Source organism: Triticum aestivum, chromosome 5B (genome assembly GCF_018294505.1).
Source record: "Triticum aestivum cultivar Chinese Spring chromosome 5B, IWGSC CS RefSeq v2.1, whole genome shotgun sequence".
NCBI classification, from domain to species: domain Eukaryota; kingdom Viridiplantae; phylum Streptophyta; class Magnoliopsida; order Poales; family Poaceae; genus Triticum; species Triticum aestivum.
The window spans coordinates 41428482-41449998 of NC_057807.1; positions in this window are offsets into that span (position 1 = coordinate 41428482).

The window sequence follows — 21517 nt, forward strand, 5'->3', positions numbered from 1 at the left end:
AACACAATGAAAACAGAATCTGTCAAAAACAGAATAGTCTGTAGTAATCTGTATCAAACGTATACTTATGGAACCCAAAAAATTCTGAAATAAATTTCTGGACCTGAGAAATTTGTCTGTTAATCATCTTCAAAAATAATCAACCTAAAATAACTTTCCAGTAAAAAATGGCAGCTAATCTCGTGAGCGCTAAAGTTTCTGTTTTTGACAGCAAGATCATATAATCTTCACCCAAGTCTTCCCAAAGGTCCTACTTGGCACTTTATTGAAACAAAAGCTATAAAATATGATTACTACAGTAGCATAATCATGTGGACACACAAAAACAATATGAATAAATATTGGGTTGTCTCCCAACAAGCGTTTTTCTTTAATGCCTTTCTAGCTATGCATGATGATGGCAATGATGCTAACATAAAAGATAAGAATTGAAACATAAAGAGAGCATCAAGAAGCATATGACTAGCACATTTAAGCCTAACCCACTTTCTATGCATAAGGATTTTGTGAGAAAACAACTTATGGGAACAATAATCAACTAGCATAGGAAGGTAACACAAGCATAACTTCAACAAAATTTAACACATAGAGAGGAAACTTGATATTATTGCAATTCCTACGAGCATGTGTTCCTCCCTCATAATAATTTTTAGTAGCATCATGAATGAATTAAACAATATAACCAGCACCTAAAGCATTATTTTCATGATCTACAAGCATAGAAATTTACTACTCTCCACATAAGCAAATTTCTTTTCATGAATAGTAGTGGGAGCAAACTCAACAAAATAATTGTCATGAGAGGCATAATCCAATTGGAAACTAAAATCATGATGACAAGTTTCATGGTTATCATTATTCCTAATAGCATACAATTCATCACAATAATCATCATAGATAGCAACTTTGTCCTCATAATCAATTGGAACCTCTTCCGAAATAGTGGAATCATCACTAAATAAAGTTGACACTCTTCCAAATCCACTTTCATGTCCATCACAATAAGATTCGACATCCTCCAAAATAGTGGGATCACTACTTCCTAAAGTTGACACTCTTCCAAACCCACTTTCATCAATATAATCATCATAAATAGGAGGCATGCTTTCATCATAACAAGTATTCTCATCAAAACTTGGGGGACAAAAAATATCATCTTCATCAAACATAGCTTCCCCAAGCTTGTGGCTTTGCATATCATTAGCATCATGGATGTTCAAGGAATTCATACTAACAACATTGAAATCATGCTCATCATTCAAATATTTATTTCCAAACATTCTAATGCATTCTTCTTCTAGCACTTGAGCACAATTTTCCTTACCATCATTCTCACGAAAGATATTAAAAAGACGAAGCGTATGAGACAAACTCAATTCCATTTTTTTTGTAGTTTTCTTTTATAAACTAAACTAGTGATAAAACAAGAAACAAAAAGATTCGATTGCAAGATCGAAAGATATACCTTCAAGCACTCACCTCCCCAGCAACGGCACCAGAAAAGAGGTTGATGTCTACTACACAACCTTCTTCTTGTAGACGTTGTTGGGCCTGCAAGTGCACAGGTTTGTAGGACAGTAGCAAATTTCCCTCAAGTGGATGACCTAAGGTTTATCAATCCGTAGGAGGCGTAGGATGAAGATGGTCTCTCTCAAGCAACCCTGTAACAAAATAACAAAGAGTCTCTTGTGTCCCCAACACACTCAATACAATGGTAAATTGTATAGGTGCACTAGTTCGGCGAAGAGATGAAGATACAAGTGCAAAATAGATAGTAGATAAAGGTATTTGTAATCTAAAATTATAAAAACAGCAAGGTAACGAGTGATAAAAGTGAGAATAAACAGTACTGCAATGATAGGAAACAAGGCCTAGGGTTCATACTTTCACTAGTGCAAGTTCTCTCAACAATAATAACATAGATAGATCATATAACAAGCCCTCAACATGCAACAAAGAGTCACTCCAAAGCCACTAATAGCGGAGAACAAACGTAGAGATTATGGTAGGGTACGAAACCACCTCAAAGTTATTCTTTCGGATCGATCTATAAAAGAGTTCATACTAGAATAACACCTTCAGACACAAACCAACCAAAACCCTAATGTCACCTAGATACTCCATTGTCACCTCAAGTATCCGTGGGCATGATTATACGATATGCATCACACAATCTCAGATTCATCCAACCAACACAAAGTACTTCCAAGAGTGCCCCAAAGTTTCTACCGGAGAGTCAAGAACGTGTGCCAACCCTTATGCATAGGTTCATGGGTGGAACCCACAAGTTGGTCAGCAAAACATACATCAAGTGGCACATGATATCCCATTGTCACCACAGATAAGCACGGCAAGACATACATCAAGTGTTCTCATAAAAAACTCAATCTGATAAGATAACTTCAAGAGGGAAACTCAATTCATCACAAGAGAGTAGAGGGGGAGAAACATCATAAGATTCAACTACAATAGAAAAGCTCGGGATACATCAAGATCATGCCATGGAGGGAACACGAGAGAGAACTCGAGAGAGAGAGAACAAACACATAGCTACTGGTACATACCCTCAGCCTCAAGGGTGAACTACTCCCTCCTCGTCATGGATAGCGCCATGATGATGAAGATGGCCACCGGTGATTGGATCCCCCTCCGACAGGGTGCCGGAACGGGCTCCCGAGAGGTTTTTGGTGGCTACAGAGGCTTGCAGCGGCGGAACTCCTGATCTATCTTGATATTCGATGTCTTTAGGGTACGTAGGCTTATATAGGCGAAACAAGTCGGACGGGAGGTGCTCAAGGGGCCCACGAAACAGGGGGGCGCACCCAGTAGGGGGGCGCGCCCTCCTATCTCGTGGCCTCCTCGAGGGTCTTCTGACGTGAACTCCAAGTCTCCTGGGTGATATTCTTCCAAAAAATCACGTTTCGAAGGTTTCATTCCGTTTGGACTCTGTTTGATATTCCGTTTCTTTGAAATACTGAAACAGGCAATAAAACAGCAATATGGGTTGGGCCTCCGGTTAGTAGGTTAGTCCCAAAAAATGATATAAATGTGTAAAATAAAGCCCATAAACATCCAATAGGGGTAATATAATAGCATGGAACAATAAAAAATTATAGATACGTGGAGACGTATCACATACGAAGGTGTACTATGAGAAACATTTATTGCAGCTAGTTGTTCGTCGTAAAAGCTATCATTAATAGGTTGTGGGCCATCAAGAATATTTTCCAGCCTAGACAAGTTATCAGCTATGGGGTTCTCTGCTCCTTTCCTATCAGTGATATGCAAATCAAATTCTTGTAACAGAAGAACCCACCTAATGAGTCTAGGTTTAGCATCTTTCTCTTCCATAAGATATTTTATAGCAGCATGATCGCGTGAATAGTTACTTTAGAATCAACAATGTAAGATCTAAATTTTTCTCAAGCAAACACCAGTGTTAGAAATTCTTTTTTAGTAGTAGCATAATTTCATTGAGCTCTATCTAGAGTTTCACTAGCATAATGAATAACATTTAGTTTCTTATCGACTCTTTGTCCTAGAACAACACCAACAACATAATCACTAGCATCACACATAATCTCGAAAGGCAAGTTCCAATCAGGTGGTTGAACAATATGTGTAGTAATTAAGGATTTCTTTAGTGTTTCAAAGGCTTCCATACAATCATCATCAAAAACAAAGGGAATATCCATTTTGCAAAATATTTGTAAGAGGCCTACAAATTTTAGAAAACTCTCTGATAAACCTTCTATAGAAACCAGCATGACCAAGGAAACTACGAATACCTTTGATATCATTAGGACAAGGCATTTTCTCAATTGCATCAACCTTGGCTTTGTCCACCTCAATGCCTATTTCAGAAATTTTATGGCCCAAGACAATACCTTCATTGATCATAAAGTGGCACTTCTCCCAATTCAAGACAAGATTTGTTTGTTCACATCTCTGCAAGACTCAATCAAGATTGCATAAACAATCATCACCAGACTTCCCATAAACAGAAAAGTCATCCATGAAAACCGCAACAATCTTTTCACAAAAATCAGAGAATATAGCAGTCATACATCTTTGGAAGGTAGCAGGTGCATTACATAAACCAAAAGGCATACGTCTGTAGGCAAATGTTCCAAAAGGACAAGTAAAAGTGGTCTTTTCTTGATCAGATTGTAAAACAGGTATTATGAAAAGCCAGAATATCCATCAAGGAAGCAAAAATGTGTGTTCTTAGATAATCTTTCTAACATTTTGTCGATAAAAGGCAAAGGGTAATGATCTTTTCTAGTAGCTTTTTTTAGTTTTCTAAAATCAATTACCATTCTATAGCCTGTGACAGTTCTTTCTGGAACGAGCTCATTCTTATCATTAGGAACAACAGTAATACCTCCCTTTTTAGGGACACAATCAACAGGACTTACCCATCTACTATCAGTTGTAGGATAGATTATACCTGCTTCTAGAAGTTCCAATATTTCCGTTCTTACCACTTCTTTCATATTAGGATTTAACCGACGTTGGTGATCAACAGCGGGTTTAGCATCAGGTTCCATATTAATCTTGTGCTGATATAGAGTCGTACTAATGCCCTTAAGATCATTAAGAGTATATCCAATAGAAGCTCTGTGCTTCCTTAGAACTTTCAACAATCTTTCTTCTTCATGTTATGAAAGGTTAGCACTAATAATAACAGGATATATCTTTTTCTCATCAAGATAAGCATATTTCATAGTGTCTGGCAATTGTTTTAATTCAAACACAGGATCACCTTTAGGTGGAGGAGGACCTCCTAAAGTTTCAATAGGCAAATTGTGTTTAAGCAGAGGTTGTTGTTCGAAAAAGATTCTATCTATTTCATTTCTTTCACGCATATGCAAATCATTTTCATGGTCTAGCAAATATTATTCCAAAGGATCAGTAGGAGGCACATCAATAGAAGCAAGACCAATAATTTCATCCTTACTAGGCAAATCTTTCTTGTGACATTGTCTACTAAAATTGGAAAAATAAAATTCATGACATTAATCACCAAAGCTAACACCGACAGTTTATTTCTCACAATCTATTTTGGCATTGACGGTGTTCAATAAAGGTCTGCCAAAAATAATGGGGCAAAAGTCATCTTGTGGGGAACCAAGAAGACGAAAATCAGTAGGGTATTTTATTTTCCCACACAAGACTTCAGCATCTCTAAAAATCCCAATTAGTGATATAGTATCTCTATTGGCAAGTTTAATAGTAACATCTATGTCTTCTATTTCAGCTGGTGCTATTTCATTCTTAATTTCTTCATATAGGGAAAAAGGAATAACACTCATACTAGCACCTAACTCACATAACCCATGATAACAGTGATCTCCTATCTTAACTGAGACAACAGGCATGCCAACAACTGGTCTATATTTATCTTTTCCTTTAGGTTTTTCAATTCTAGAAGCTTCACCATAGAAGTAAATAACATGCCCATCACTATTATCAACTAAGATATCTTTAACCATAGCAACATTAGGTTCAACTCTAATCTGTTCAGATGGTTTGGGTGTTCTAACATAACTTTTATTAATCACAGTTGAAACTTTAGCATGTTCTTTCATCCTACAGGGAAAGGTGGTTTCTCAATATAAGCAGTGGGAACAACTGGATCAACATTGTAAATGATAGTTTCTTCTTTAGCTTTCACCGGTTCCTTAGGGAGATCAACATGAGTAGCAAAAGATTGACAAAAGATTGACAAAAGGAAGCTACTATCTCAGAGTCAAATACATATTTAGTACTACACTTTTGAAAAGCATCGGTATTCATAAAATATTTAAGACAATCAAACTTCGGTTCAATATCCGACTCTTTACCTTCGTTGAGTTCCCAATCTTAAGAGTTGTGTTTAATTCTTTCTAAAACTTCCCACCGGAATTAGATAGTGTTCTTCATAAAAGAACCAGTACAAGAAGTATCGAGCATGGTTTGATCATTACGAGAAAGCCGCGCATAAAAATTGTGAATAATAATTTCTCTTGAGAGCCCATGATTGGGGCATGAATATAACATTTATTTAAGCCTCCCCCAAGCTAGAGCGATACTTTCTCCTTCATGAGGCAAAAAATTATATATATAGTTCTGATCACGATGAACCAGATGCATAGGATAATTTTTTTGATGAAATTCCAATTTCAATCGATTCTAGTTCCAAGATCCAATATCATCGCATAGCCTATACCATGTCAACGCTTTTTCCCTTCAAAGATAAAGGGAAAAACTTCTTCTTAGATTCATCTCCGGACAAGCCTGCAAGCCTAAACAATCCACAAGTTTCATCCACATATATCAAGTGCATATCAGGATGTTCGGTTCCATCTCCTGCATAAGGATTAGCTAGCAGTTTTTCTAACATACCCGAAGGGATTTCATATTCAACATTTTCAGTAGGTGCAGTAGGTTGAGGGGCAACTAATTGTGGTTCCGATCGAGGTGAAGATACCCCGAACAAACCCCTCAAAGGATTGTTTTCCATAATAGCAAGTGACAATAAATTTCAGCATGTAGTAATAATGTATCCTTACCAATTTCCACTTATCAAGAGCGCTTCACTCCCCGGCAACGACGCCAGAAAATTGCCTTGATGAACCACAAGTGTATGTGGTCAATTGTATCTCTTTTCGATAAGTAAGAGTGTCAAACCCACTGAGGAGCAGAAGGAAATGAAAAGTGGTCTTCAGCAAGGTATTGTCTGCAAACGCTAAAATTGTAAGTAGCGGAGTAGTTTGATAGCAAGATAATTTGTAACGAGCAAGTAACGATAGTAGTAACAAAAGTGAAGATAGGTAGCCCAATCCCTTTTAGGCAAAGGACAAGCCAAAATGTTTCTTATGATAAGCAAAGTGTTCTTGAGGAGGGTCAAGGAGGGCAGCACCCACCAGGGCGTGCCTGGGCCTCTTGGCGTGCCCAGGTGGGTTGGCCCACCTGGTGGCCCCCCTCTAGTACTTATTTGCTCCTATAATTCTTAAATAATCCATAAAAAATCCTCGGGAAGTTTCTGCTCATTTGGAGTTGTGCAGAATAGGTAGCTTGACGTAGCTTTTTCAGATCCAGATTTCCAGCTGTCAGAATTCTCCCTCTTTGTGCATACCTTGCATATTATGAGAGAAAAGGTATTATAATTACTCCAAAACGTATTATTATACAATAAAACAACATAAATAACAATAGGAAAACATGATGCAAAATGGACGTATCAACCTCTCTCTCTCTAAGCATGTGGACATGTTTTTGATTTCGGTTTTCGCTTGAGGACAAGCAAGGTCTAAGCTTAGGGGAGTTGATACATCCATTTTGCATCATATTTTCCTACTGTTATTTATGTTGTTTTATTGTATAATAATGCTTTTTGGCATAATTCTAATGCCTTTTCTCTCATAATATGCCAGGTATGCTCAAAGGGGGAGAATTCTGGCAGCTGGAAATCTGGACCTGAAAAGGCTACGTCAAGCTACCTATTCTGCACAACTCCAAATGAGCTGAAACTTCCTGAGGATTTTTTATGAAATATTTAATAAATATTGGAGCAAATAAGTACTAGAGGAGGGCCACCAGGTGGGGACAACCCACCTGGGCGCGCCAGGAGGCCCAAGCATACCCTGGTGGGTGCTCCCCTCCTCGGCCCACCTCCGGTGCCCATCTTCTGGTATATAAGCCATTTTAACCTAAAAAATTAAGGTGAGGACATTCGGGACGAAGCGCCGCCGTCTCGAGTAGGAACCTGGGCAGGAGCACTTTTTCCCTCTGGCGGAGCGATTCCGCCAGGGGAACTTCCCTCCCAAAGGGGGAAATCTGTTGGAAATATGCCCTAGAGGCAATAATAAAATGGTTATTATTGTATTTCCTTGTTCATGATAATTGTCTATTATTCATGCTATAATTGTATTGACCGGAACCGCAATACATGTGTGAATACATAGACCACAACATGTCCCTAGTGAGCCTCTAGTTGACTAGCTCGTTGATCAATAGATGATCATGGTTTCCTGACCATGGACATTGGATGTCATTGATAATGGGATCACATCATTAGGATAATGATGTGATTGTGACACTCCAAAATTTTTATTTGGTTTTTATCAAAAACTTTGTGGTTTTGAGGAGAGATTTTTTTTTAGTGAAGCTCTATGAAAATTTGGGATTTTCATATCTTGGAACCACCATGACTTGGCATTTTTGCCCATGTGGTAAAACCCCTCCAAAACCTCCCCTACAACTTGTGATCAACCTAAATTCTCTGTCCCAACTAATCCAAACTGGTTTTGGATTTTTATTCTAATTATTTTTCCCCTCAATTCAATTCTGAAAATTATTTGGAGCCTGAGAGATTTTCAAAGCAAGTGCCCTATTGCATTTGAACCTCAAACCAATTCTCCTGGTTTGTCCTTAGCATCCATAACCCAGAACCATCTTGATCCACTCCTCCTCTTTTCAAAATTTTCAAAATTCAGTCTCTGCAAGTTTGGACCAGATTTGCCAAATTTGGTGAAATTCATATCTACACTCCTCCAAAAATTCCACCAAAATTCAGGCAGCCTATTTGAGCAATGAGAAGCCACTCCACCAAAAATCAGCTCAAGGAAAAATCCCTACATGCCTGGATCATTCTGTCGAACACCTTGCATGCACTGTTTTCCTTACACTTTCAGAAATTCAGTTAAATTCAGTTTTCAGTTTCGACAGTTTCAGTCACGCGGCCACAGTGCACTTGGCACGTTGCTCGCGGCCTCGCTTGCTTGTCCGAAGCTTCACACGCGCACTTGGCGCGACCCTGGCGTCGGTGGCGCCCTGGCCCGCCTGCGCCGGCGTGTCTTGCGGCGGCCGGCTCCCCGTAACGGCCGACAGGGAGGAGAACGGCGGCGCAACGCCGTTCGGCACCGCCCAAATCCTCTGGTGGCTCCGCGTGGCCTTCTCCGTGCCAGCGCACGCATGCGGCACCGTCGCCGTGGCGCAGCACGCACGGAGCGCGCTCTCTGCCGCCGACGGGCCCGCGCCACCCCGTTTCCGTCGAGCTCGACCCAAACACCCAAACCCCGGCCAGTTTAGCACTAAAACGGCCCCATTGAACCTCCGTGATGACGCTCGACTCCCTAACCACCCCGACCGAGCACTGCGCCACCGTAATCGCTCGCCGGAAATCTCCGTTCACGGCAACCGCCTCGGGCCGCCTATAAAAAGGGCCCCGAGCTCACCCTCGTGCACGCAGCATCACCACTCCTCACCAAAGCCCCGCCAGGCCACTAGGGGGACCTCGAGGAGGTCTCCTTCCCCAGCTCCGGCCGCCCCGATCCGCCTCGGCCTCCAGCTCGATTCACTTCGGTGAGGCCACCTCCGGCGCCCAAACCTCGTCCGTAGCCCTCTCTTGCACCCAGTAGTCTAACCCCCACCTCAATTTAATCTTTGCAGCCCTCTCCGACGAGCTCCATCCACGCCCGAACCACCGTCCGCCGGAGTTGAGACCGCCGTCGACGTGGTGCTCACCGGCGACCAACACCACCACCCACCGTTGCGGAAGGACACGGTGAGCACATTGGTAACCTCTGATCCCCATGCCTCGCCGTGGATCGCCGCCGGCGACCACAGCAGCTCTCGGGCGCCGACGAGCCTCGTCCCTCCCATTTGAAAATTTAAACATGACAAGTGGGACCCGCTGTCAGCCTCTCTGTCCTTTCTAAACGAAGCGTTATCTGAAAACGCCTACTGCCAAATGCGTTTTCTCTTCGGGCTGGCGTAGTCGCTACTGAAGCGTTTTCTGTTTTTATAAACTAGCCCCTGGAAATCTTCTGTTTCATTACAGACAAGTCCCTGGACAAAAACCCTTATAACTTTTAATCAGAAAAGTATTTTTGATTGATTCTTTTTCTGTTCTCTTTAAAATTTTGTCTAGTTTTTTATCAGATTTATTTGAAAAATATTTGGTTTACCTTCTGTGCTCTCCTTGGTATTTACGTTAGCGCATATATTTTCTTTAAACCGTAGATACCGAGGAGGTGACGGAGCCGCGAACTTCACCGAGCTAGGCTCCGACTACTCTGAACCAGGCAAGCATGTTTGAACTTTTGATATGATGAGTGTCTCGGCATGTTTTGCATTTAGTTAGTTTCATGGCATGTTGGTGAGCATACCGATGAACGTTATTTTATGTGATAATAAGGTGAGTGAGTTCAATGATCCATACGTGGATGAATGTGAATATGAATGGCCATGTGTTGGCATGAGGATGGGTACGATGGCAGTGTTGTAGCATGCCAGTCTTACGCCAGACTATGTGACTTCAGTGTCAAACCATATCAGTCCAGTACCTATCATTTCCTTCCTTGTACTACCACATGTTTTCCGCAAGGAATATGGTTTAGTAAGTTGCAAACCACTTTCATGGTACACACCAAAGAGGAGAGGCCGTGATGATGGTTCCATGGCCCTGGATTAAAGCCAGTCATCCGGTCAGGGGGCATGGGTGTTTCCGGTTGGGACCGAGAGGGGGGCACCCCTTAGAGCGCGCGTATATAAATTTGATCCCATGCTATTCGAGATTGTGATCTCCCCGTCTCAAAAGTTTTTCTTGGACGATGACTAGGGTGATTCCTAGCATCGAGAGGTAGGATGGGTGTGTACCGGTTAGCTGTGTTTTCTTCCGAAATACCATAAACGGAACTAGTCCTTCGTGACTACGGAAATCCGTTGACTGTGGGAAAATTTTGTACAAACTCTGCAGAGTCATATATTCCTCCAAATCATCTCTTCCATGTCAAGTTTCGTTCCATCTTATCCTAATCAATTGTCAGCTTTGATGACAGAGACTCCGGTGAACCGCATGAGTGCTAAGTCCGATTGAATGATTATCCCTATGGATGGACTAACCCGTTTATTCTCATGGATTGAATGTTTATTATGAGTATTGTTTACTGGTGAATTTAAAGCCCTTTCTGCGATGTCACTCAGACGTCCGACTATGGCATTTCTTTTAAAGCCCTTTCTGCGATGTCGCTCAGACGTCCGACTGTGGCATTTCTTTTAAAGCCCTTTCTGCGATGTCGCTCAGACGTCCGACTGTGGCATTTCTTTTAAAGCCCTTTCTGCGATGTCGCTCAGACGTCCGACTGTGGCATTTCTTTTAAAGCCCTTTCTGCGATGTCGCTTAGACGTCCGACTGTGGCATTTCTTTTAAAGCCCTTTCTGCGATGTCGCTCAGACATCCGACCGTGGCATTTCTTTTAAAGCCCTTTTTGTGGTGTCGCTAAGATGCCCGACTGTAGCATCATTTCCTTATTTTTATTTGTTCACCTTTCGAGGCGTCGCTTCAGACACCCGATCGGTCCTTATTTATGCTCTGTGGAATTTCAGGCGGACTACCGCCGTTTTCCTTTTTACTTACCCGTTATGCCAATTTTATTTATTGTGCATTAAGGAATTAATCATGTTGCATCCATGCACGCATTTGTTATATCTTACGTCTGAACTATCTTGCGAGTACTTTCAAAGTACTCACTGGCTTGTTGATTTGGCCAGATGCTGACGAAGGCGATCTCTTGGATGAAGAGTTCGATAGCGAGTCCGACACTTAGAGGAGTCCCAGTCAGTCTCGTGCGACCCTGGATTTGGCCACTGTTTTATATCCGCTTCCGCTACCAAATAAATTTATCGAGCCTCACCTCGACGTTCGATGAAATGATATTCTTAGAGTCTTGTATTTCCCTTCCCGCTGTGCTTTTCCACCACCAACCTATCCATGAGTCAGTAGTATGTCTCCACACCGCTGTGTCCTGTCCGCCATTATGTATGATTATTGGCGTGCTTGTAATAATTTGGTTGAGCGACCGCAGTTCAACCCTGTAATATATTTTATACTACTGGCTTATTGTATCAAGAAATTGTCTACCAGTGAGGAGGATTTCTCTCATACTGGACTCAAAAGACTGGTTTATCAATAAATATTTTTATTGGAAAACCGGCCGTGACAGTGATGGACAAGACCCAATCCTAAGCCTAGCACAAGATCGTGTAGTTCGTATGCTAAAGCTTTTCTAAATGTCAAGTATCTTTTCCCTAGACCATGAGATTGTGCAACTCCCAGATACCGTAGGAATGCTTTGGGTGTACCAAACGTCACAACGTAACTGGGTGGCTATAAAGGTGCACTACGGGTATCTCTGAAAGTGTCTGTTGGGTTGGCACGAATCGAGACTGGGATTTGTCACTCCGTGTGACAGAGAGGTATCTCTGGGCCCACTCGGTAGGACATCATCATAATGTGCACAATGTGATCAAGGAGTTGATCACGGGATGATGTGTTACGGTACAAGTAAAGGGACTTGCCGGTAACGAGATTGAACAAGGTATCGGCATACCGACGATCGAATCTCAGGCAAGTACTATACCGGTAGACAAAGGGAATTGTATACGGGATTGATTGAATCCTTGACATCGTGGTTCATCCGATGAGATCATCGTGGAACATGTGGGAGCCAACATGGGTATCCAGATCCCGCTGTTGGTTATTGGCCGGAGAGTTGTCTCGGTCATGTCTGCATGGTTCACGAAACCGTAGGGTCTACACACTTAAGGTTCGATGATGCTAGGGTTATAGGGAAGGTATGTACGCGGTTACCAAATGTTGTTCGGAGTCCCGAATGAGATCTCGGACGTCACGAGGATTCCCGGAATGGTCCGGAGGTGAAGATTGATATATTGGACGAAGGGTTCTGGAGTGCGGAAGTGTTCCGGAGGTACCAGGTGATGACCATCATGACCGAAAGGTGTTTCGGGAGCCCCGGCAAGTGTTGGGGGGGCTTCATGGGCCAAGGGGAGGGGGCAAACCAGCCCACTAAGGGGTTGTGTGCCCCCCTCAGCTATTCCCACGTGACTAGGGGTTTGGGGCGCCCCATCTAGGGTTCCCACCTCCTGGCTTGGGGGCCAAGTCACCCAAAGGGGAGATCCCATCTGCCCTGGCCGCCGCCCCCCCTAGGGGAAACCCTAGGGCGCCTCCCCTTCACCATTACCCCTATATATAGTGGAGGTTTCGGGGCTGCCCAACACATGAGTTTCTCTCTCCCAAGGCGCAGCCCTACCTCTCTCCCTCCTCGTCTCTCGTAGTGCTTGGCGAAGCCCTGCTGGAGTACCGTGCTCCTCCACCACCACCACGCCGTCGTGCTGCAGCTGGACGGAGTCTTCCCCAACCTCTCCCTCTCTCCTTGCTGGACCAAGGCATGGGAGACATCACCGGGCTGCACGTGTGTTGAACACGGAGGCGCCGTTGTTCGGCGCTTAGATCGGAATCGACCGCGATCTGAATCGCCACGAGTACGACTACCTCATCCGCGTTCTCTTGAACGCTTCCGCTTAGCGATGTACAAGGGTATGTAGATGCACTCTCCTTCCCCTCGTTGCTGGTTTCTCCATAGATAGATCTTGGTGACACGTAAGAAAATTTTGAATTTCTGCTATGTTCCCCAACAGTGGCATCATGAGCTAGGTCTATTGCGTAGATTCTTTGCACGAGTAGAACACAAAGTAGTTGTGGGTGTTGCTTTTGTTCAATATGCTTACCGTTAGTAGTCCAATCTTGTTTCGGCGGTATTGTGGGATGAAGCGGCCCGGACCGACCTTACGCGTACACTTAGGTGAGACAGGTTCCACCGACTGACATGCACTTTGTGCATAAGGTGGCTAGCGGGTGCCAGTCTCTCCCACTTTAGTCGGAACGGATTCGAAGAAAAGGGTCCTTATGAAGGGTAAATAGCAATTGACATATCACGTTGTGGTTTTTTGCGTAGGTAAGAAACGTTCTTGCTAGAAACCCATAGCAGCCATGTAAAACATGCAAACAACAATTAGAGGACGTCTAACTTGTTTTTGCAGGGTATGCTATGTGATGTGATATGGCCAAAAGAATGTGATGAATGATATGTGATGTATGAGATTGATCATGTTCTTGTGATAGGAATCACGACTTGCATGTCGATGAGTAGGACAACCGGCAGGAGCCATAGGAGTTGTCTTTATTTATTGTATGACTTGCGTGTCACTGAATAATGCCATGTAATTACTTTACTTCATTGCTAAACTTAACCATAGTAGTAGAAGTAATAGTTGGCGAGACAACTTCATGGAGACACGATGATGGAGATCATGATGATGGAGATCATGGTGTCATGCCGGTGACAATGATGATCATGGAGCCCCGAAGATGGAGATCAGAAGGAGTAAAATGATATTGGCCATATCATGTCACTCTTTGATTGCATGTGATGTTTATCATGTTTATGCATCTTATTTGCTTAGAACGATGGTAGTAAATAAGATGATCCCTCATAATAATTCCAAGAAAGTGTTCCCCCTAACTGTGCACCGTTGCGAAAGTTCGTTGTTTCGAAGCACCATGTGATGATCGGGTGTGATAGATTCTAACGTTCACATACAATGGGTGTAAGCCAGATTTACACACGCGAAACACTTAGGTTGACTTGACGAGCCTAGCATGTACAGACATGGCCTCGGAACACAAGAGACCGAAAGGTCGAACATGAGTCGTATAGTGGATACGATCAACATGAAGATGTTCACCGATGATGACTAGTCCGTCTCACGTGATGATCGGACACGGCCTAGTTGACTCGGATCATGTATCACTTAAGATGACTAGAGGGATGTCTATCTGAGTGGGAGTTCATTAGATGAACTTAATTATCCTGAACATAGTCAAAAGGTTTTTGCAAATTATGTCGTAGCTCGCGCTTTAGTTCTACTGTTTTAGATATGTTCCTAGAGAAAATTTAGTCGAAAGTTGATAGTAGCAATTATGCGGACTAGGTCCGCAAACTGAGGATTGTCCTCATTGTTGTGTAGAAGGCTTATGTCCTTAATGCACCGCTCGGTGTGCTGAACCTCGAACGTCGTCTGTGGATGTTGCAAACATTTGGCATACACGTTTTGATAACTACCTGATAGTTCAGTAATGTTAAACGGTTTAGAATTGAGGCACCGAAGACGATTTCGAAATGTCGCGGAACATAAGAGATGTTTCGAGGGCTAAAATTGGGATTTCAGGCTCGTGCCCATGTCAAGAGGTATAAGACCTCCGACGAGTTTCTTAGCCTGCAATCTAAGGGAGAAAAGCTCAATCATTGAGCTTGTGCTCAGATTGTTTGAGTACAACAATCACTTGAATCGAGTGGGAGTTAATCTTCCAGATGAGATAGTGATGTTTCTCCAAAGTCATTGCCACCAAGCTGCTAGAGCTTCGTGATGAACTATAACATATCAGGGATAGATATGATGATCCTTGAAGTATTCGCGATGTTTGACACCGCGAAAGTAGAAATCAAGAAGGAGCATCAATTGTTGATGGTTAGTGAAACCACTAGTTTCAAGAAGGGCAAGGGCAAGAAGGAATACTTCATGAAACGGCAAATCAGTTGCTGCTCCAGTGAAGAAACCCAGGGTTGAACCCAAACCCGAGACTAAGTGCTTCTGTAATGAGGGAACAGTCATTGAAGCAGAACTACCCTAGATACTTGGTAGATGAGAAGGCTGGCAAGGTTGACAGAAGTATATTGGATACACATTGTATTAAATGTGTACTTTACTAGTACTCCTAGTAGCACCAGGGTATTAAGATACCGGTTCGGGTTCTAAGTGTTAGTAACTCGAAATAAAAGAGCTATGGTATAAACGGATACTAGCTAAAGGTGAGATAACGATGTGTGTTGGAAGTGTTTCCAAAGATTGATGTGATCAAGCATTGCCTGCTCCCTCTACCATCGAGATTGGTGTTAAACCTAAATAATTGTTATTTGGTGTTTGCGTTGAGCATAGACATGATTGGATTATGTCTATCGCAATACGGTTATTCATTTAAGAAGAATAATTGTTACTCTGTTTATTTGAATAATACCTTCAATGATCTTGCACCTAAAATGAATGGTTTATTGAATCTCGATCATAGTGATACACATGTTCATGCTAAAAGATATAAGATAGTAATGATAGTACCACCTACTTGTGGCACTGCCATGTAAGTCATATTGGTATCAAACACATGAAGAAGCTCCATGTTGATGGATCTTTGGACTCACTCGTTTTTTGAAAAGTTTGAGACATGCGAACCATGTCTATTGGTATGTACGCATGGAGAAACTCCATGCAGATGGATTGTTTGGACTCACTTGATTTTGAATCACTTGAGACATGCAAATCATACCACATGGGCAAGATGACTGAAAAGCCTCATTTTTAGTAAGATGGAACAAGAAAGCAACTTGTTGGAAGTAATACATTTTGATGTGTGCAGTCCAATGAGTGCTGAGGCACGCAGTGGATATCATTATGTTCTTACTTCACAGATGATTTGAGTAGATGCTGGGTATATTTACTTGATGAAACACAAGTCTGAATTATTGAAAGGTTCAAGTAATTTCAGAGTGAAGTTGAAGATCTTCGTGACAAGAGGATAAAATGTCTATGATATGATCATAGAGATGAATATCTGAGTTGCAAGTTTGGTACACAATTAAGACATTGTGGAAATTGTTTCACAACTAACACCGCCTGGAACACCATAGTGTGATGGTGTGTACGAACATCATAACTGCACCCTATTGGATATGGTGCATGCCATGATGTCTCTTATCGAATTACCACTATCGTTTATGGGTCAAGCATTAGAGACAACCACATTTACTTTAAATAGGGCACCACGTAATTCCGTTGAGATGACAGCATATGAACTATGGTTTAGAGAAACCTAAGCTGTCGTTTCTTAAAAGTTTGGTGCTGCGACGCTTATGCGAAAAGGTTTCAGACAGATAAGCTCGAACCCAAAGCGGATAAATACATCTTCATAGGACACCCAAAAACAGTTGGGTATACCTCCTATTTCAGATCCGGAAGCAAAAGTGTTTGTTTCTAGAAACATGTCCTTTCTCGAGGAAAAGTTTCTCTCGAAAGAATTGAGTGGGAGGATGGTGGAGACTTGATGAGGTTATTGAACCGTCACTTCAACTAGTGTGTAGCAGGGCACATGAAGTTGTTCCTGTGGTGCCTACACCAATTGAAGTGGAAGCTGATGATATTGATCATGAAACTTCGGATCAAGTCACTACCAAAACTCGTAGGTTGACAAGGATACATACTACTTCAGAGTGGTACGTAATCCTGTCTTGGAGGTCATGTTGCTAGACAACAATGAACCTATGAGCTATGAAGAAATGATGGTGGGCCCGGATTCCGATGAATGGCTCGAGGCCATAAAATCCGAGAGAGGATCCATGTATGAAAACAAAGTATAGACTTTGCAAGAACTGTTGGAAATATGCCCTAGAGGCAATAATAAATTGGTTATTATTATTATATTTCCTTGTTCATGATAATCGTTTATTATCCATGCTATAATTGTATTGATAGGAAACTCAGATACATGTGTGGATACATAGACAACACCATGTCCCTAGTAAGCCTCTGTTGACTAGCTCATTGATCAATAGATGGTTACGGTTTCCTAACCATGTACATTGGATGTCGTTGATAACGGGATCACATCATTAGCAGAATGATGTGATGGACAAGACCCAATCCTAAGCCTAGCACAAAGATCGTAGTTCGTATGCTAAAGCTTTTCTAATGTCAAGTATCTTTTCCTTAGACCATGAGATTGTGCAACTCCCAGATACCGTAAGAATGCTTTGGGTGTACCAAACGTCACAACGTAACCGGGTGACTATAAAGGTGCACTACAGGTATCTCCGAAAGTGTCTGTTGGGTTGGCACGAATCGAGACTGGGATTTGTCACTCCGTGTAAACGGAGAGGTATCTCTGGGCCCACTCGGTAGGACATCATCATAATGTGCACAATGTGACCAAGGGGTTGATCACGGGATGATGTGTTACGGAACGAGTAAACAGACTTGCCGGTAACGAGATTGAACTAGGTATCGGCATATCGACGATCGAATCTCAGGCAAGTACAATACTGTTAGACAAAGGGAATTGTATACGGGATCGATTGAGTCCTTGACATCGTGGTTCATCCGATGAGATCATCATGGAACATGTGGGAGCCAAAATGGGTATCTAGATCCCGCTGTTGGTTATTGACCGGAGAACGTCTCGGTCATGTCTACATGGTTTCCGAACCCGTAGGGTCTACACACTTAAGGTTCGATGATGCTAGGGTTATAAAGGAAGTTTGTATGTGGTTACCGAATGTTGTTCAGAGTCCCGGATGAGATCCCGGACGTCACAAGGAGTTCCGGAATGGTCCGGAGGTAAAGATTTATGTATGGGAAGTCCTGTTTTGGTCACCGGAAAAGTTTCGGGTTTTTCCGGTAACGTACCGGGACCACCGGGAGGGTCCCGGGGGTCCACCAAGTTGGGCCACCAACCCCGGAGGGCTGCATGGGCCAAGTGTGGGAGGGAACCAGCCCCAGGTGGGCTGGTGCGCCCCCCACAAGGGACCCAAGGCGCAAGGGAGAGTGGGAGGGGGCAAACCCTAGGGCAGATGGGCCCTAAGGCCCACCCCAGGCGCGCCTCCCCTCTCTCCCCCTCTGGCCGCCACCCAGATGGCATCTGGGGGCTGCCGCCACCCTTGGGGAGGGAACCCTAGAGGAGGCGCAGCCCCCTCCCCTCCCCCTATAAATACTTGAGGCTTGGGGGCTGCCCAACACATGAGTTTCTCCCTCTATTGGCGCAGCCCTACCTCTCTTACTCCTCCTCTCCCGCGGTGCTTGGTGAAGCCCTGCAGGATTGCCACGCTTCTTCACCACCACCACGCCGTTGTGCTGCTACTGGATGGAGTCTTCCTCAACCTCTCCCTCTCTCCTTGCTGGATCAAGGCGTGGGAGACGTCACCGGGCTGTACGTGTGTTGAACGCGGAGGTGCCGTCCGTTCGGCACTAGGATCTCCGGTGATTTGGATCACGACGAGTACAACTCCTTCAACCCCGTTCTCTTGAACGCTTCCGCTTAGCGATCTACAAGGGTATGTAGATGCACTCTCCTTCCCCTCGTTGCTGGTTTCTCCATAGATAGATCTTGGTGACACGTAAGAAAATTTTGAATTTCTGCTACGTTCCCCAACAAGAACTACTTGATGGTCGTAAGGTTGTTGGGTACAGATGAATTTTAAAAGAAAGACGAACAATGATGGTAAGTATCATCATTAAGAAAGCTCGACTTGTCGTTAAGATGTTTTCCGACAAGTTCAAGGAGTTGACTGCGATGAGACTTTCTCATTCGTAGCGATGCTAAGAGTCTGTTGGAATTATATTAGCAATTACTGCCTGATTTATGAAATCTTGCAGATAGGATGTCAAAACATTGTTTCCTCGACGATATTCTTGAGGAAAGGTTGTATGTGATAAAACCAGAAGGTTTTGTCAATCCTGAAAGATGCTCACAAGTGTGTAAAGCTCCAGCAATCCTTCAAGGGACTGGAGTAAGCATCTCGGAGTTGGAATATACGCTTTGATGAGATGATCAAAGATTTTGGGTTTATACAACGTTTATGAGAAACTTGTATTTCCAAAGAAGTGAGTGGGAGCACTATAGCATTTCTGATGAGTATATGTTGTTGACATATTGTTGATCAAAATTATGTAGAATTTCTGGAAAGCATATAGGGTTATTTGAAAAGTGTTTTTCAATGGAAAACCTGGATTAAGCTACTTGAACATTGAGCATCAAGATCTATAAGGATAGATCAAAACGCTTAATAGTACTTTCAAATGAATACATACTTTGACAAGATTTTGAAGGAGTTCAAAATAGATCAGCAAAGAAGGAGTTCTTGGCTGTGTTATATGGTGTGAGTATTGAGTAAGACTCAAGACATGACCACGGCAGAAGAGAGAGAAAGGACGAAGGTCATCCCCTATGCTTCAGACGTAGGCTCTATAGTATGCTATGCTGTGTACCGCACCGGAAGTGTGCCTTGCCATGAGTCAGTCAAGGGGTACAAGAGTGATCCAGGAATGGATCACAGGACAGCGGTCAAACTTATCCTTAGTAACTAGTGGACTAAGGAATTTTCTCGATTATGGAGGTGGTAAAAGAGTTCGTCGTAAAGGGTTATGCCGATGCAAACTTTGACACTAATCCGGATTATTCTGAGTAGTAAACCGGATTTATATAGTAGAACAGTTATTTGGAACAGTTCCAAATAGAGCGTGGTAGCTGCATCTAGGTTATGATATAGAGATTTGCAAAACACACACGGATCTGAAAGGCTCAGATCCGTTGACTAATAACCTCTCTCACAAGCGAGATATGATCAAACCCCATGGGTGTCGATTCATTACAATCACATAGTGATGTGAACTAGATTATTAACTCTAGTGCAAGTGGGAGACTATTGGAAATATGCCCTAGAGGCAATAATAAAATGGTTATTATTGTATTTCCTTCTTCATGATAATTGTCTATTATTCATGCTATAATTATATTGACCGAAAACCGCAATACATGTGTGAATACATAGACCACAACATGTCCCTAGTGAGCCTCTAGTTGACTAGCTCGTTGATCAACAGATGGTCATGGTTTCCTGACCATGGACATTGGATGTCATTGATAACGGGATCACATCATTAGGAGAATGATGTGATGGACAAGACCCAATCCTAAGCCTAGCACAAGATCGTGTAGTTCGTATGCTAAAGCTTTTCTAAATGTCAAGTATCTTTTCCTTAGACCATGAGATTGTGCAACTCCCGGATACCGTAGGAATGCTTTGGCTGTACCAAATGTCACAATGTAACTGGGTGGCTATAAAGGTGCACTACGGGTATCTCTGAAAGTGTCTGTTGGGTTGGCACGAATCGAGACTGGGATTTGTCACTCCATGTGACGGAGAGGTATCTCTGGGCCCACTCGGTAGGACATCATCATAATGTGCACAATGTGATCAAGGAGTTGATCACGGGATGATGTGTTACGGAACAAGTAAAGAGACTTGCCGGTAATGAGATTGAACAAGGTATCGGCATACCGACGACCGAATCTCGGGCAAGTACTATACCGGTAGACAAAGGGAATTGTATACGGAATTGATTGAATCCTTGACATCGTGGTTCATCCGATGAGATCATCGTGGAACATGTGGGAACCAACATGGGTATCCAGATCCCGCTGTTGGTTATTGGCCGGAGAGTTGTCCCGGTCATGTCTGCATGGTTCCCGAACCCGTAGGGTCTACACACTTAAGGTTCTATGCCGCTAGGGTTATAGGGAAGGTATGTACGAGGTTACCGAATGTTGTTCGGAGTCCCGGATGAGATCCCGGACGTCACGAGGAGTCCCGGAATGGTCCAGAGGTGAAGATCGATATATTGGAGGAAGGGTTTTGGAGTCCGGAAGTGTTCCGGAGGTACCGGGTGATGACCAGCATGACCGAAAGGTGTTTCGGGAGCCCCGGCAATTGTTGGGGGGCTTCATGAGCCAAGGAGAGGGGGCAAACCAGCCCACTAAGGGGCTGTGCGCCCCCCCTCACCTATT